We start from the raw sequence: 17,364 nt of genomic DNA, 5'->3' as shown, positions 1-17,364 counted from the left end.
TGCAGATTCTTCAGCAGGACCAGTGGCTGTGTGGGAGCCGGAGCAGCCGAGGCAGAGCAGGATGGCGGAGCTGTGGGCCTGGGCACGATCCAGAGCGTTCCCCAGGGCCCCGGTCTGCACTGCGTCCCGCAGGGCCCCCGACAGCACTGCCGTGCCCGTCAGGGTGACCCAGAGGTGCCAGGACCAAGAGGTGAGGGGCAGGTGTCGGGCTCTGCGGGCTGCCAGCGGGTGGGGGCTTGGCCATGGTGTTGGTGTCAGTGCTCTCGACCCCGCGGGACCTGTTGGGCAGGGCTGGGGCCCCACTGGTGCTCCAAGGGCCCCTTTGAGGCAGCTGCCCTGGGGAAGCCACTCACAGGGATGACACGGAAGAGGTGCCAGCGGAAGGGGGAAGTTCTCTGATGGATGTGTTTCTCAGGGATGACACTGAGGAGGTGCCAGTGAAAGTCAGATGTTCTCAATGCTGGGACACTCAGGAAATTCATGCTCTGGGCATGGCTCTTGGTCAAAATGCATGGATTTCTCATTGCTCCATATTTGCACTGCACTCACCGAACATGTCAGGATAAAGGAAACTCTCTAACTGTATTTTTTAGTATTAGGAATAGCCATTTATTTATTCTCAGCTGTGATGCATAGTGGAGAACTCCAGCCACATGCACACCATTTTCAAAGCTATTCCAAACAAAGAAATTTCAGCGTTTTTTGAAAACAAAAAAATTAATCTTCATTGGTTGTTAATGACATAATTTCTTCAATTAAGTAATATTCTATCTTCTCTTTGGTATTGATGTCTCCCTTCTGGTGGTAATTCATTCACATCTTTCAGTCCATTCATCATAGCTTTTTAGTTTTTATCTCAGACAATTTTGCCTACAGAATGAAGCAGTTGGATGGCAGTAGTTGTTTTCGTTAAAAAATGTACTTAGGCTGATGAACATTTTAGTGATTTTTAACCTCCCGCAGAATGTGATACATTCTGTATTAAATTATGAGATCAGCCAAGCAACACAAATTTTGTTATATCTGATTAACCTAGGATAAACTGCTTCCATTTCACAGCTGCCAAGAATTGCATCTAAAGCTGAGGACAAGAGCAAGGGTTTTCATGACTGTTGAGAGTCGAAATTCACCTTATGCAGATGAAATTCTTCTTGGAGCTGATTCCTAGATGTGCTTCCTTAGTACCAAATAAGTCCCGGCATCAGGTCGTGTCCAAAATTCTTATCTTTTTGTGAACCACTCTCATCTGGATTGTTAGCTGAACAATAGTTCAGTTGTACTCAGGCGCTTGATTTCAAGGGAAGCCTGTGCCTATAAATTGCAGAACTGGGAAAGGGTGACTTGCTACTTGAACGCTTGGCTGCGTTAGAGGCCAGGTGAGGGTTGCTCTCTCAGGGCAGTTCTGTAGCCGGCTGCTTGCAGAGGGAGAACTGTGTCAAAGCAGCCCTTTCTAGTGATGTGACAGCAAACCTTTGCAAATACAGCTCTTGTTTAAAACAAAGGGCCTAGTTAATCAGCAGTAATGGAGAGAAGGCTGAAGTTTTTACAGAAAATATCTCTTTCCTTTTAGCCAAATGCCAGCGAGGCATCGCACAATGGAAGTGCGCAGAATGTCAACTTGTATAACCCAGCTGGAGGTATGATTGCCTTTCACATTTTGCTCAATGTCTGCAAGATTTTCAACTTGGTAATTCATTTTTGCAGCATATTCTTGGGCCAGGGGATCTCTTGTGTTCAGAGATCTCAACTGGAGCTGGTATGCCCTCAGGTCAACCTTGCAGTCTCTTGTCACTGCACTTAGCCACTGGTTTGTTTTTGCCCTGTGAAAACCTGCTAGTCCTTCCTTGTTGGCATATTGGTTGATGGGATGCAACTTGGAACATTGAGGTCAAGGTTTAGAGTAGTCCTAAATTCACAGCCTTGGTAGCTAAGGTTTTGCTTTTGGAGTATCTAGGCACTGTCATTATCCTTTAAATTTAAATGGGTAAACCTATGCAACCTTGAGAATGTTGCATAGAGAATTTCATAAGGTCAGTGTGGGAAACTTTGCTTGATTTAATTTTTTTCTCTCGGTCATTAATACATGAGTGTTGCCACAACACTGTGTTGGGTTCTTTTCAAGGAAATTGAAAGGAAGATATTGATGTCATCTTCCCCACGGATTCCATCATTTCCCCCAAAGCACAATGCACTTAGGTGATGTCATTTGTTATTAATCTGTTCTCAATGCTGTTTCCCCAAAGAGCCTGGCTTCAGGCAGACTCGAGGCGCACATTCCCCTTACAGGCACTCAGTGGTGCTGCCTGCAGCAGTGAGCTGAGCCAGGTACAGCCAGCTGCCCTGAGAAAAGCAGGCTCTCACCTGGCTGTGGCTGCAGGCACCTGCCTGCTGGGACTTCCCTGCCACTGCAAGTGCAGCTCTTGCTCTGCCTTAGCCTACTGCAGAGAATTTTAAACTAGCGCCATGGTGGCTTTTTGCAGAGACAAAACTAAACTTCACATTTCTCATTGGGGACATTCTGTTTCGCATGTGAATGATGATTTGTGTGATTCTTGGTGGTGGTGTGCACAGATCCTAAGGGAATATTTAGCATTCGGTAACTGGGAGACTGGCAGTAGTGAGACAATTGTGGAACTTGGCACCGCTTTGGCTTTAGGCTGGCACAGAGAAACTCAGGTGAGACAGGTCTGGTTGCTGCTAGGGTACAGGGTGCCTTTGCAACATGCTCCATGCTGTACCAGTTAGGGACTGGGCTTTGTCACAGAATCAGAGAATCAGAATCAGACTTGGAAGGGATCCACAAGGATTTGCAAGTGCAGCTCTGTCCCCAAGAATCCCACCAGGTGCCTGTGGAACTTGTCCAAATGTTTTCTGAGCTCTAGTGGACTTGGGATCATGAGCAGTCTTGTGGGGAGCCTGTCCCAATGCCTGATCACCCTCTGGGTGAAGAACTCTTACCTAATTTCCATCTTAATGCTTGCTTATGGCTTCAGGTAATTTTCTTTAGAAGTCATTCAGGGGTATGGTTTTAGGAGGTTTTTTGCTTGAATGCTGTGGGAAGTTTCTCTATCCACATTGGAATGAACTTCTCAGAACATTAGCAGTGTCTACACTCAACAACTCGCATATTCACCGTGTTCTAAATAATTGAAGCATGTGATGTTTGTGCAATTAGGTTTGCAGACAAATATCAGAGAGGCATGGTCCAAGGAACAGGAAGTGGAGAAAGGCATTAAAAATTTGAGCTACATTGAAAGACTGAAGGAGCGTGTCAAGAAAGGTCAGTCTCTGTGTGTGTGACGGAAGAGACAGAGCTCCCGGATTTCTCACCAATATGCATCAAGTCTCCATCAGCCACTAAGCAGGAGTTCCTGGTTTCAAAGCAGTGCTTGCTGTGTCATATCCCCTCCCTTGACCTGCTGGCCATGTTTCACCTGATGCAGCCCAGGACACGGTTGCCTTTCTGGGCAGCCAGCACACGTTGCCAGCTCATGCCCAGCCTCTCATCCACCAGCACCCCCAAGTCCTCCCCACCTTCATCCCAGGCTCCTCATCCCATCCCAGCATCCATGCCCAGCTGGGATAGGGCATGTCCCAACCCCAGAGATGCAGCACTTTGCACTTGGCCTTGTTGAATCTGATGAGGTTCCCAGGGCCCTACTTGCCAAAGTTCTCCATGTCCCTCTGGATGGCATCCCAGGCCTCTGGTGTTGGCAAACTTGCCAAAGAAGCATTTAATCCCACTGTCCATATCATTCTTGACATAGCTTAGTGCTTGAGCTTACAAACTGGAGAAATCAAATAAAAACCACCATGCATAGAAAGAGTTTTTCATCAATACCTCACCTCCAGTACCACTCCTTCACATGGTATTTTTAATGTCTGTTTCTTCCTAGTGCTTTACTGTCTGGATTCGTAATGATCTATAAATTCTGAACAAATAGAGTTTCAACAGTCTCGGTACATCCTTTTGCATCAACTACCTTGCTTCCTCCTACTCCCCATTTGACAATTTGTTTTCTGTTTTTTTCTTTACTGAAGTGAAAATACCAGAGCTCAGGAGAGCCCCACACAGCTGTCCAGATCTTGTGCCGGAGAGGAAGAGAACGACGCCCATGAACCCTGCAAAATACATCCGGAGACTTTTCAGTGCTGTTTGTCAACGACCCATCAGAGACAGGGTGATTCATTTACTGGCTCTGAAGAATTACAAGAAGTCAGAGCTACTTGCCTGCTTAGAGAGAGAGGGAGTTGTGGAAAAGGACAAGGATTCCCTTGGAAAGATCCTTCAGGAGGTGAGATCCTGGAGCTGCTGCCAGCAATGCTAACTCTTAGCAGTCTTACTTCAGGGTTTCAATTAGAATCTAATGAGAAGTTTAGGAAATGCTCTTTGTTTGCATTTTTCCATCCATTTTACCCAGTTTCCACCCAACTGCAAGTCCATGTGACAAAAAGAAAGAAATCTTCAAAACTTTGGAGGCCTTGTTGCTGTTTTTCTAGAATAGCTTACAATGTAAATTCTTTGTAAATTTGTTGCTTCTCATGCATTATTTTAATCCTCCCTCTTTTCCTTGCACTGGTAAACTGCTTCATGAAGTAACTTCAAAGGGTGAAACCCTCAACTGGGTGAAACACTTCACTGAGGTCCTTAAAATATCCTGGGACAAGTTTCAGAGGAGAGAATTTTGGTAGCTGCATAGGGCAGTATTTCATTTGAAGGGACTTGGTGGCCTCTCAATGGTATTTGCTTCTACTGGGGTCTGTGGGGATTGCCTTCCAGGGAAGGGTGTTCCAGGCAAATCCTACATGATAAAGATGGTGGCCCAACTTTGAACACAGAGTTTCGTTGCTGTTGTGTGCATTGAGTCTTAGACTTCCTTGGCACCTATTATTTCTCATAATTTTCCAGTTGTCTTTTTAGTGCCACTGGTATTTCTTTATTACAGCCATTCATATGATTCACATGGACTGAAGGATGCAGTGGCTGTTTCCTTCCTTTTTCAATATTCCCCATCAATGTAGGCTGTTGCTGAATTATACAAGCATTAACATATCAAGTAGCAATATTTCCTTTTGAGCTACGAAAAAGGTGATGATAAGATTTCAAAGCTCAGCTCCTTCGAGGGTAAGAGATGAAAAAAATGTCTCCTTTCTTTTTATTCTTGTTGATGTTTAAGGAGATTTTGAAGGAGTATTTTCTTGTTTGCAGTGTGAACTGCCTGGTGATACTGGTTTGCATTCTGAAAGGGCTGTGTGAACAGCACTACATCCTGAAAACTGTTACTCACATTTCTCTTAACTTCATAGGGAGGTGGTGTTGTTTTTTGCTATACATGAAAAACCAGTAGGGAGAACTTGCTGAGCTCTTCTATTCACAACCTTCCTTCTCTTCCAACACAGCCTTAGTTCTGCTTTTAAAAAGTGAATTCCTGATTCTGGGTACCTTTGCTACATTTAAGCTGTTGAAGTGTAGCTCTAGGTAGGTTATCTCCTATAAGTGTTCCATAGGAAGCTGTAGTTTCCTCTGAGCAGACACCTGAGAAAGAAAAGCAGTTCTGTTTGCAGAGACAAATGCCAACATCCTGTTGTGCTTCATGGGATGATGAAAACATGCCATGTTACAGGTCCAGGTTGTGTTCTGCCATGGCAATGTAGCTGGGTGAAAGAAGAGGGCAGCAGGTGTCCTCTGGAGAGTGGAAAAATATGGACTTGCTCATGGAGATGATGTTGTTCAGGTCCTCCTCAAAAGAAAAGGAAAACAGAAAGGAAAAACCTGGTCTCTCCATGTATTTCAAATGGTGAAGACTGAGAGTTCTGGCATAGTGTACCTTGATTCTCAAAGCTGCGTTAAAGGTGAAAAAACCTGGATCCCTGGTGCAGGGAGAGGTTTTCATAATGTCCATTTCCTCCATGCTTGCAGCAGTTTGGCATTTACTTACATCCAAATTTCTACAGCCCAAATGGACCACACCTCTTTAATATTGCTGCCTCTTACATGACAGCTGCTTTGTTCTTCACATCAAACAAAAGGCCTGGAAAAACGGTGCATGATTTTCTTTTCAGCTTTGCTTTAGCTTTGTACTACCAGTTTTACATCTGTAGTCTGCCTTTAGGTGTAATGAATATTGATGTTTTAAATGTCTGCCCATAGGTAGCCAACCTGGATGCAAATGACAATTCTTTCAGTCTGAAGGAACATTTCTTCAAAGACATTCAGGTTGATTGGCCTGGCTTCAGTGAAAGAGATAGAAAGACATTGGAGGTGACCCTTTTTCAGTAAGTTCAGCCAGGACAACAACCATTTCAAAAAACCTTCTGGGAAATGAAGGTCTGTTTTTGCACTGAGGAAAGAACAATGACTGTTGATATTTTTGCCTTGTAACCTGAAATGCTGGACCATCCTTACAGAAAAACAGCCTCATCTCCACATGCCACCAGCAGCAGCCAGTCACTGTCTCTGGGACCTTCTGAAAGAAATACTCCACTGAGAACTGCTCAGGTATTTTGTGAATTTTTAAACATTCTCTACCATATATGATGTTTTATCCCACTTGCTCTTGGTGTCCAAGCTGTGATATGAAGCAGTAGTGCTGTCTGTACATCATATAAACCTGAAGTGTGTAACTTCTAACGGGATTCCTGTATGGTTTTCAAGACGGTTACAATGTCAAAGCCTGCAACAAGCTTGCACCCATGATTTGTTTGTCATGGTGCATAGGAAACTCTGCTAAGGACAAGATGTGGACATGGTTTTGGTACCTAGCTGTGTCTGTGCAGGGTTCTTGATGATATGGCAGCTCTAGTATCTAAATCATGCATGGAAATGCCAGTGCTACTGTTTGAAAAGAAACCTTAGGGAAGTCTAGCATAAGGAGAAATTCCAGTACTGAGGCATTTGTAGGAAACTTGTTTTTCTGTCCTAAGCAGCATTTAGGCTCCCATTTTGATTCAGGCTATCCCATGTGTGAGGAGGGGACTCGGAATCATTAGGGAATACCTTGGACTTGTCAGGCTTAACACCAAGAGATGGCCAATACAAGAGGGCAAGGAAAATGTTTTGAAAGAATCTTGGAAAACACTGCATGCAAGGTATATTTTCTATATCTTAAAGAATTTTCTTTAAACAGCCCTGGTTTTCGCTAGCTCTTTTCCCAGCTCTTTTCCCAGAGCAGGAAGTGCTGCAGGGCCCAGCATCCTCTTATGTCCTACCTCCATGCCTACAGAACTTGTGTCAGCAGGCTGGCACAGAGCTGTGTCTGGCAGTCCTGCTCTGAGCTGCTGATGGTGGGAGCAGTGTGTGCTTGGTAGGGAAGAGGCTGTGATCCAGGCTTTCCTCTGGAGAACAGCAGGAATGAGACCTGCAGCCAGGCTGGGGCTTCTCTCTGTTGTTATCATCTCTGCACTGGACACGCTGCGATCAGCACCGCACCGGCGGCTTCTTGGGGCCGCTTTAGTGAATCGTGTGGCTGTGTGACAGCAAGAGTTGAGTGTGTTCCTGGTGTGTCTAAGCAGAAATAGGGAGCAAGATAAAACCAGCCTGAGCTCCTCATTTTGGGGAAGCCTTTGATAGAGGTGCTGAAGGGAATGTCTTTCTCCCAAAGCCATTTAGCTACAGAGTTGGAGGAGAACTTGCTGAATACTCAGGTGAGAAAGTAGGAATGAAATAGAGAACATATTGAGCTGCAGAACCTCCTTATATTACAGGCCGTTTTAAGTAAGAAAGGTGTGTGTTCAACCATTGCCAGGCCAGAAATGCTGCTTTTTCAGAGCAAAACTAATTGGCATCATCTTTGCAGAAACGGCCTCTGGCTTCTGCCTTTATCAATCCTGTCATGACCAAGAAGCAGAGGATTGACCAAGAGCCCAGTGGTATCCAGGTAGCAACTGGTGGCCGCTCTCCTTCTTCCTTGGACCTGCCTTCCACATCCTGCTCAACTCTGAACCTGTCTCCAAGTGTCAGCTCCATTTCCACATCCACCCGTCAGCTACAAGAGAAAGATAAAATTCGGATTCCATCTGGAATCCCTGCTCCTCTCAGGGTGCAGGGGAAGATTCCCTATTCCAAAGGTGAGAAAACAGAGTTAGACAGGGTGAAAAAATCCCATCCTTTGGATTTCGATAAAATGCTTGCCACGAGCAACGCCAAAGAGATGAGCAGAGAGTGCAGGACACAAGCAGAAAAGGAGTCACACAGTCCAAGTGCAAAGGGTATTAAACTGATGGACCACTTTTAGATATGCTTCCATTTCATTTTTTACTGGATATCTGTATGGGTTTTTAGTCATATCGGGCCTCCCATCCATCGGCACCTCCAAGTCCTCCCCACCTTCATCCCCAAGCCTGTCTTGGTGTCAGGGAATGTCCCAAACCCAAAGATGCAGCCCTTTGCACTTGGCCTTGTTGTATCTGATGAGGTTCCAAAGACCCCACTTCTTGGTCCTTCCAGACGGCATCCCATGCCTCTGGTTTGGGCAAACTTGCTGAGCGTGCGCCAAATCCATTCTAGGGGATGCACTTGCTGAGGGTGCACTTAATGTCATTCTAGACATAGCTGAATGCTTGAGCTTACAACTGGGGAAATCATATAAAAGCAAAATGCATAAACATAGTTTTCCATAAAAACTTCCCATCCAGTATCACTCCTTTACCAGCTTTTAATGACTGTTTCTTTATGATGCTTTACTGTTTGGATTCTTGGAGATCTGTAAATGATGGGCAAATAGAGGCTCAAAAGTCTTGGTACATCCTTTTCAATCAACTCCCTTGCCTTCTCCAAACCTCCAGTCTGAACTATTACTGGTTTTCCCTCTCTTTAGGTGAAAAAGCAGAGGTCAGAGGAGCCCAACAAAGCAGTTCAGGTCCTGTGCCTGAGAAGAAGAGGATGATGTCTGTGAGACTTGCAGACATTGACTGGAGCGGTTGCGCTGCTGTTTACGGCCGACCCTACAGGGACAGGGTGATTCATTTACTTGCTCTGAGGGATTACAAGGAGCCAGAGTTACTTGCTCGTCTGCAGAGAGATGGAGTCAGGCAAAAGGACAAGGATTCCCTTGGAAAAATCCTTCAGGAGGTGAGATCGTGGAGCTTGTGCCAGCACTTCTTCCACCATGCTATTCTGCTGCTCATAATTTTACTACTTCCTCACCTGTTTAAATTAGAGACTTTTCCAATACTCCTTCGAGTTAAGTTCTACTGGGATGTCTTTCTCATAGGCTTTCTTAAAATACACACCCATTGAAAGATGCAGTAGATCCTTCCTTCCTTTTTAAATATTCCCCATCCACATAGGCTTTTGCTGAATATTGCAAACATTAATATATCAAATAGGAACATTTCCTCTTTAGCTAGGAAAAAGCATTTTGGAACCTAGTCAAAGGACTCAAATTCAACATGGATACACTTTCAATTGATCCTACAGTGACTTTAAGGAACTGATTCCCTGAACCTGTGAGATCTGTTGCTGTGTTTGCCCAGGGCAGTGGCAGGGATTTTTCACCCTGAAGACATTCACAATATAATGAGAGCCACGTTTTGCCATCCCAACTGAAGTAGCCCATTTAGATTTCTGTAGTTTGCATATACAGGTGTAATGAACATTTGTTTTCCAAAATGTCTGCCTGTAGGTTGCAGACCTGAATGCAAAGGATAATTCCTTCAGTCTGAAGGAACATCTGTTTCAAACCCTTCAGACTGATTGGCCTGGCTACAGCAAAACCGAGAGAGCGAATTTGAAGTTAATACTTTCTAGGTAAGTTCAGTCTTTTGGGGAAGGAAAAGAGCCTCTTCAGAAGAAAGCCCTGGGAAATGAAGCCTAGGTTCTTAGAATATGCTGAGGCAGCAGGGACCTGCCAGGATCCTGGCCCTGCACAGGACACCACAAGAATCACACCAGGTGCTCAAGAGTGCTGTCCAAACACTTCCTGAAGCCTTGCTGCAGGGACCACTGGCCTGGGGAGCCTGTTGCAGTGCTCAAGCACCCTCTGGGGCAGGAATGTTTTCCTGATATCCTGCCTAAAGCTCCCTCAACTCAGCTTCATGCTGTTTCCTTGAGTCCTGGCACTGAAGGTCTGCAAGCAAAGGACTATGACAGTTGATATTTAGGCCTTGTAACTTCAAATATTGGACCATCCTTACAGAAAAACAGCTCCATCTCAGGACCCCACCAGCAGCAGCCAAGCAACATCTCCAGGGCCTTCTGAGAGAGATGCTTCCGCAAGACCTGCTCAGGTATTTTGTGCATTTTTAACATTCTGTACTCTGTATTAAGTTCCAGCAGACTTGCTGGTGGTATAAAATGCTGGTGATGTGAATGTGCAGGACCAGGCCTAAGCATGTTTTGCCTCAGACATTCCAAGTGCTGTGACAGGAAGGCTGTGATGAGAAGAGAGGATCCTGCAGGGCTGGAGCAGCACTGTCCTGAGCCAAAGTTCTGCTCTGCCTGAAGACTTGAGCTCAGTCCCCACCCTCAACTCATTCCCTGGAGGAGGCCTCAAAGGGCTGGCTCTGCAGGAAAAATCTCCTGTACATAAGAGGTCGCACCAGGGTGGGGCAGATGGGGCCCTCTTGCTCTCTTGTCCCTCTGTCTGTCTGTCACTCTCATTGCTGACTCCAGCTCTGCACTATCCACGTGGCTGCACCACCACAGGAGCTACAGAATGGTGATATTTCCTCAGTCCCTCCTCTGCCTCTATTTCTCTCCTCCCTCACTCTGCCTGGGCACACACTGCTGTCCTGTTCTGCTCCATCCTCAGTTTGGAAGTTTGCTGTGGGTGTGGGGAGCTTCTGGCTCTGTGTTGTGCCTTGTGAGTCAGCAGCTGTGAGAAGGTCCTTGGGAGGAGCTGAGAGATGATTGAAGGGCACTGAGCAACAGTGAGGGCTTGCTAGTAACCACTTGTGACACTCTTGTACGAATTCAAGGGCTTGTTAGCCAAGAGCTTTTGAGTCTGCACAGCAGGTAGCCTGCTGGATTGAAGACAGCTGCTCCTAAAAGCATAAGAGTTCCTTGACACGTGGCTGCTGTCTTTGTTCATCCTGATGAGAATTCACAACCAAGCATCACACCCTGTACTCCTGGATTCTAAGAGTGAAGCACTAATCTCATTTTTAACACATAAAACTCTAGCCAGGTGCCTCTTCAGAAAATCATGTGGATGTTTGACAGCAAAAGCTGAGTCTTTTCCTTGTGTGTGCAAGCAGAAATTGGGACCCAGATAAAACTTTACTGGACCTCCCCTTTGGGGAGGCTTTGCTGGAGCTGCTGAAGGGAGTGTCTACTTCCCAAAGCCTTTTAGGAGTAGACTTGGGGAAGGACTTGCTAAGTCCTAAGTTGAGAAGCCCGAAATGCAATAGAGCAGATATTTACCTGGAGGTCCTCCATGTTTGACAGCTATTTTTATTTAAAAAACATGTGTTTTCAACCTTTGCCAGTTCACAAATCCTGCTTTTGTAGAATGGGAGCAAAACCTGATCTGGGTCAGAGATTAAGGAACTGTTTTGTTATTGTTGTAGAGACGGCCTTGGGCTCCTGGCTTGACCAGTCCTGCAATGAGCAAGAAGCGGAGGATTGAGCAGTAGCTCAGTTACCTCCAGCCAGCACCTGGTGGCCACTCTTCTTCTTGGGTGCTGGCTGTGACATCCCATTCTACTTCCTACCTGTCTCCAAATGTCGGCTCCATTTCCCCTGCAACCTTTAGGCTCAAGAAAGACACAAATTTCTGAGTTCTACAATGATAGCACTCGTGTGTTGAAGACTACCATGTCAAAAAGGATATGAAGAGAATTCAGGAGGCTGAAGCAGTAGTGTCCCTTGGATCTCAATGAAGGTACCAATGTGCAGCTTTTCCTATCCAGTGTGGATAACGATGGAGTAAAGATTTGATGATTAAGAGAAGCCTCTGCATGAATTAAGGTGCAAGAAAGACCATATTCCAGAGTCAATAGTACAGAGATTATTAATAGTAAATGTCAGCTAAGGAGGTAGAAAGCTAAAGGAGGAGATGGGCCAGGTGGGGAGAAGTGCTGAGATGAATACCGAGGTGGGTTAGGCCCGGATGGGACCTCCCTTCCTGCAGTGCAGCTGCACAGGCTCAGCTGCAGCAGTGCTGCTGCATCCCCTCATTGTATTTGCAGTGCAGGAGGGGAGGGAGAAATGTGTGTGGGTGTGTGTGGTATAAAACACTGGGAATTGCTCCCAGCTTGTCTCAGAGCAGTGATGTTGGCAAGGGCAGGCAGGCTCCTGCAGCTCTGGGGCTCTGGGGCAGCTGTGGCCTTTGGAGCAGGCAGGGCCCTGGGCCCCGCTGGGTACAGCCAGGGATGCTCTGGGGAAGGCTGAGGGCAAGCCTGGCCCTGCAGGGCAGCAGTGCAGTGAGGCCTGTGCTCGGGCTCTTGCTAGCAAATGTCACTGGGCAGAGGCCAGTGGACGAAGCTACTGCTTCTCGGGAACCTCTCAAATTGTTGAAAGGCATCTGGAGTTTTATTTTCAAACTTATCCTGCACACCAGTCAGGTGCATCTGGCCTGGGATGCATCCCTGGCATATGTTGTTGTCTGTCCTTGTACTGAATTTTAACTTGTTAAAGATTTATTCCCTGTAAATATTTACCTCAGGATGGCTTGAAGTGTTTATTCCCATGTGGAATGAGTTTTTGTCATTGCAAAGAGAACCAGATCTTCAGGCCCAGAGGAGCAGAAGCTTTGGTGTGACGGTGTTGGGATGTGCCATCTATTATTCTCATTGCCACCTCATCTTGGGTTTGTATCATGAGCTTGATAAACCTCACACCTGTTGATTTGAGGGAGAAGGGATTGAAGAAGGTTTGACTCCCTTCAGTGGCTTTAAGCATTAATGAGTTTTGCCCTCTTTAGGAGCTGCTGTGCTCTGGGTGGTTGTTGTTGTGGTTTCAGACTTGTCTGGAGTTTGTTTTTAGGTCTGTAATACAACAGCCTCAGTTTGCAAATTTACCAGAAGGATGGTGGCTCACATAGAAAAATACGTCCAAAGTCAAACTGAGAGTAATTTTATTTTTTTACATTAATAAAACCAGACTGGCCTGGCTTTGTAGCCTCTGAGTCTGCCTCAAGGCTATTTTAATGAAAAGGTCATGAAATTCTAAACTCTGCAGAAATGTTGACATGCCCTAATTTTCTTTTGATTTCTCCTTCCTAGGGTAGCCCCAGCTACTCTGAGATGAACAGCAGATGCCAGTACCTCCACAAAAAGCTGTTCCACATTCAGCAATGAGTATCTGAATTTGGCAAGCAGCAAGTGGAGTCCTGGCACCAGTTGTCTGCTTCAGCAAGGAAACATCTATGAATCCGGGCTGTTTTATTTTAAAAGAAGGTTAAGGTTTTAGGATTCTTCAAGTTAGGATTGAGTAGATGATTATTTGTTAAAAACAGGATTAGTTAGTCTAAGATTACAGAATTTAGTATTGAACTTCAGCAATAAAGAAGTTGCATTCTTGTTAACTTCTTCTCTTATTGCCACTTCTCTCCAAAGAAGTTTTTTTTCCCATACCAGTTGGGGGATGGGCCAATTAAATCTGCTTTCTAAAAAAACCACTGCAAATGTTGTCTCCCACATTTACCCTAAACCAGCCATTTTTGGCACCCCATGTGAGGCCCAAGAAAGAAGAAAAGCCTGTAATTATTGCATTTTGGTTGTGCTTTCTCTGTAGTGGTGCAAAGCTGTCAGTAACCATGTTACTTGAAGTGGTAATGTCTCTCAGGGTGGGGGCCTTCATGTGTTTCTAGTCCAAAGGCTGTTTGAAGTTGTAATAGATTTCTAGTCACTAGGATTATTTTCTTATCTAAAAACAGCTCCACTATTGTTCTAATACATAGCTTTTACAGTAGAGGGGCATGGGTTTGAATAGCTATTGTGCTAGGCACAGTAATAATAATTTATAGGGATTTTACAAAAGTACTGAAGTCTGTTCAAGATATATTTGTTTTATAGTTTCTCCATCCTACCCTATGTCCCAGTTCCAGTAGCATGTTTTGGGGGTTTATTAGAAATTACACCCAGTTTAATTGAGGAAAAACAAGGGATGAACTTTTCCTTTTCCTTTTCCTTTTCCTTTTCCTTTTCCTTTTCCTTTTCCTTTTCCTTTTCCTTTTCCTTTTCCTTTTCCTTTTCCTTTTCCTTTTCCTTTTCCTTTTCCTTTTCCTTTTCCTTCTCCTTAGGATCTGTTACGTCCCTTTTTGAAAATGTTTGGTTTCCCTTGAATGTTAAAGAGACCACTTTCCTCATATTTAATCTAGTAAACTTCCTCTATATAGTCTACAGCTTCTCAAGACTGAGGGCTAAGATGTCCAGAGAAGCTGATGAGTCCCCTAACCCAGAAGCAGACCCAAGTGGGGAGAATTCTGAGTAGTGTAGAAAATAAGAGAGAATGAGTCAAACCCTGAAAGAATTTTCTGATCCCCCAGCCTAGGAATTTTCATATGAACAAATTCAGAACCCAGATGAGGTGGGGAAATATCTAGAAAGAGCTACCATGATGACTTTAAGGTGAAAAAGCTCATTGCAATAAGCTAGGCCCTAGCCTTTGCTTATCACAGACTGCTAAATACTGTAGAACAGCAGGCAGAAGCAGGGGGCAAGGAGATAAATCAGCAGCTACCCCAGTAACTCAAGCTGCAGTCAACAGCCCAGCTACTCAGGTTATAGCTAAACCAAACAGTGAACCTAAGTCTGCAGATAAACAACAATAACCCTTAACCCAATCAATACAAGACCAAATGTGAAAAATGTACTCTACAGCTGGGAGCCAAAATCTGGCCTAAAACCTTTAACAAAAACTACCACTAATTGAATCTGCTTTCTACAAAAACCCTTTAAAAGTTCTCTTCCAAATTTACCCTAAATCAAGACAACTTGTCTTGATCTACTGTTTTCTGCCTGTTTTCCCCTGACATTTCTTCACCCATTGGTTCCTCTCAGTGGCTGTTTCTCTTCAGTGGTTGATGGGCTTTTCTTTTTTCCTGCAATCCCCTACTCAAAATCATGGGTGCCAAAGCAGTGGCCCAAGAAGCCCCTGCCTGTGCATCTGCTGAACAGAAAGTCTGTGCTCAACTTGAATATTCTCATTAAACCCCTTACAGACTTCCTGCTGCAGTTTGTGGGTTTTTTTCTCTTCCTATGTAGTCTTCATAGTGCTCTAAATAAATAGGTACCCTGAGGGAGTGCACATTGCAGGTGAGCACCCACTCCACAGCCTGTTTCAAGTAGATCTCATGGATCTCGTCTCCATCTTCATCACCTCACAGTCACTATGACTCCTGCATGGAAGAGACAGGCTGCCATGCTGCTTTCTGCTTTTGGTACTTTTTTTGGCAAATAAAATATATTATTTTAGAGCATTCAAACCCTGGAGTTTCTTCCTGCTTTCACCTATTTGAATTGCCTTGACATCAAAGCACTGCCCCCGGACATGACAGCCTGGCTGGTGCATGTTTGTGCTCACAGACCAAAGGTGCCACGTTGTGTCCGTGCCCCGGCTGTCTGTCCATGTCCATTGAGGCAGACGGTGGAACGGGGGGACTCTGCCAGCTCTGTGCTGCTCGGGGGCCGGAGCAGCACAATGTTCTGTGTTGGAAGGCCTCCACCGAGCCCAGAGGCTGCCTCAGCCCCAGGCGCCATCCTGTGCATGGTGGCAGCGCTGAGGGCTGTGGCAGGGACACTCTTCCCCAGAACTGTTTCCCAACTTTTCCTTTCCCAGCAGGGGACTTGGAAATGTTTCTTCTGTCCTGACTTACCCTGTTTCCACCTTGTCAATACACAACTTGCTGTCTTACTCACTTTATGCTTAGAAGGTTCTAAGAAGAAGATGAGAAACATACTGTGATTATGACACCCAAAAAGAAGGCCAGAAAACAGCACTCCATAGTGTAGGGCCTATAGAGCGGCTATTTGGTTTATTTGACAGCAGAGTGAGGGCAATAGCTTCACCACAAACTCACTTGTCCATTCATTTCACAGTACAGGCTTTTAAACTTTTTAACTTAATGTACACATTATATTTTCCTAACCTTCATATTGCAACATATATTCTAATTACATCCTTATATAAACCCTTGTAGCACATGTGCAGTTTCAGCACAAGGTGGTCATCTGTGGATGACAGCCTGGCCAGAGAGGGAGAAATGACATTCGTTTTTCACAGCGGCTTGTGAGACCTTTTAGGGAGTTGCAGAAATGATGATAACTTGTTAGTATAAACAACCAGCAGGTGGTGTTTTTCTATTCTGATTTTCTGTTCTTCTTAAGGACTGTTTGTGAGAAAGATATTTTTGTTAATTAGCCAATCAAGTAGAATGTGTCAAACCTGTCTATAAAAGAGAAAGCTTCTGCATTAAACTTTCTGCAATTCAGTCTCCTGGTGAGCTTGTGTCACTCTGGGCTTAATAATGGCAGTTGTCAGCCTCCTGCTGGTCATTTTGGATGAAGGCTCAGAAGGCTTCCTCAGGCTTCAACTTTTTTACCTCTGTTTCTGCACATGTTCTACAAGACTGTCTGTTCAAATAGCCAGTGGTTAAACAGCCTTTTGCAGTTAGCTTGTTCTGCTAAATTTGCTGATTTCTAGAAAGTGCTTCATTCCCATCCCCGGGTACAAAGTAACTACTTCTTTCTGCACAGCTTTTAGCATAGCTCAAGTATTACTCGTTTCCTCGGCACCTAAAAGAAGGAAGGGAGGTAGGGGCAAACCAATGAGAGTGATGGGTCATTATCTTGTTAGCCAGGTATCAATTATTAGATTAAGTAAGGGGTATTCTTGTCCATAAAGTACGTGTGGGGATACCATAGGGACAGAGCCAACGTGTGGATTTGGAGCGCTGGGGCTGGTGCCAAAGTCCTGCTCTTGAGAGGGGTGCAGGGACATAGGCAATGTCAGAGGACAATGACACACAGGGGACATGAGGCCATAATGGGCCAAGCATGATCCTGCACAGGATGGCAGCAAAGACACTTCCTCAGCGTGACCTTGGCAATCCAGGGCACCCCAGAAAGGGCCGAGGAGTCCTGTGTGTAACCAGGAGGGATGACTGCCATCACTGTGGGTCCCTACATTCCCCAGTCCCTTGCTGGCCATTCAGTTCACACTGGGAACCAATTGTGCAGGGACCTCCTTTGAGTTTAGAAGGGATACCAGACCAGGCATGATCTGCACAGATGAGAAAGTACCCATTCGGTAGCTGCAGTGGAGAATTGGAAGAAACTGAAACATGTGCTGAAGTGTAATTACACCAATAGGAAGAATTTCTCTATATTGGGAGACTGGAATTTACTGATACCAGATACTCGTTAGGATTTTGTTGCTGCATACTAGTCCAATTAAAAACAATGCATGCATCAGCTTGAATT

Source organism: Lonchura striata, chromosome 32 (assembly GCF_050655825.1).
Source record: "Lonchura striata isolate lonStrDom1 chromosome 32, ASM5065582v1, whole genome shotgun sequence".
In the NCBI taxonomy this organism is placed as follows: Eukaryota; Metazoa; Chordata; class Aves; order Passeriformes; family Estrildidae; genus Lonchura; species Lonchura striata.
Note: the sequence above shows the minus strand (reverse complement) of the source record.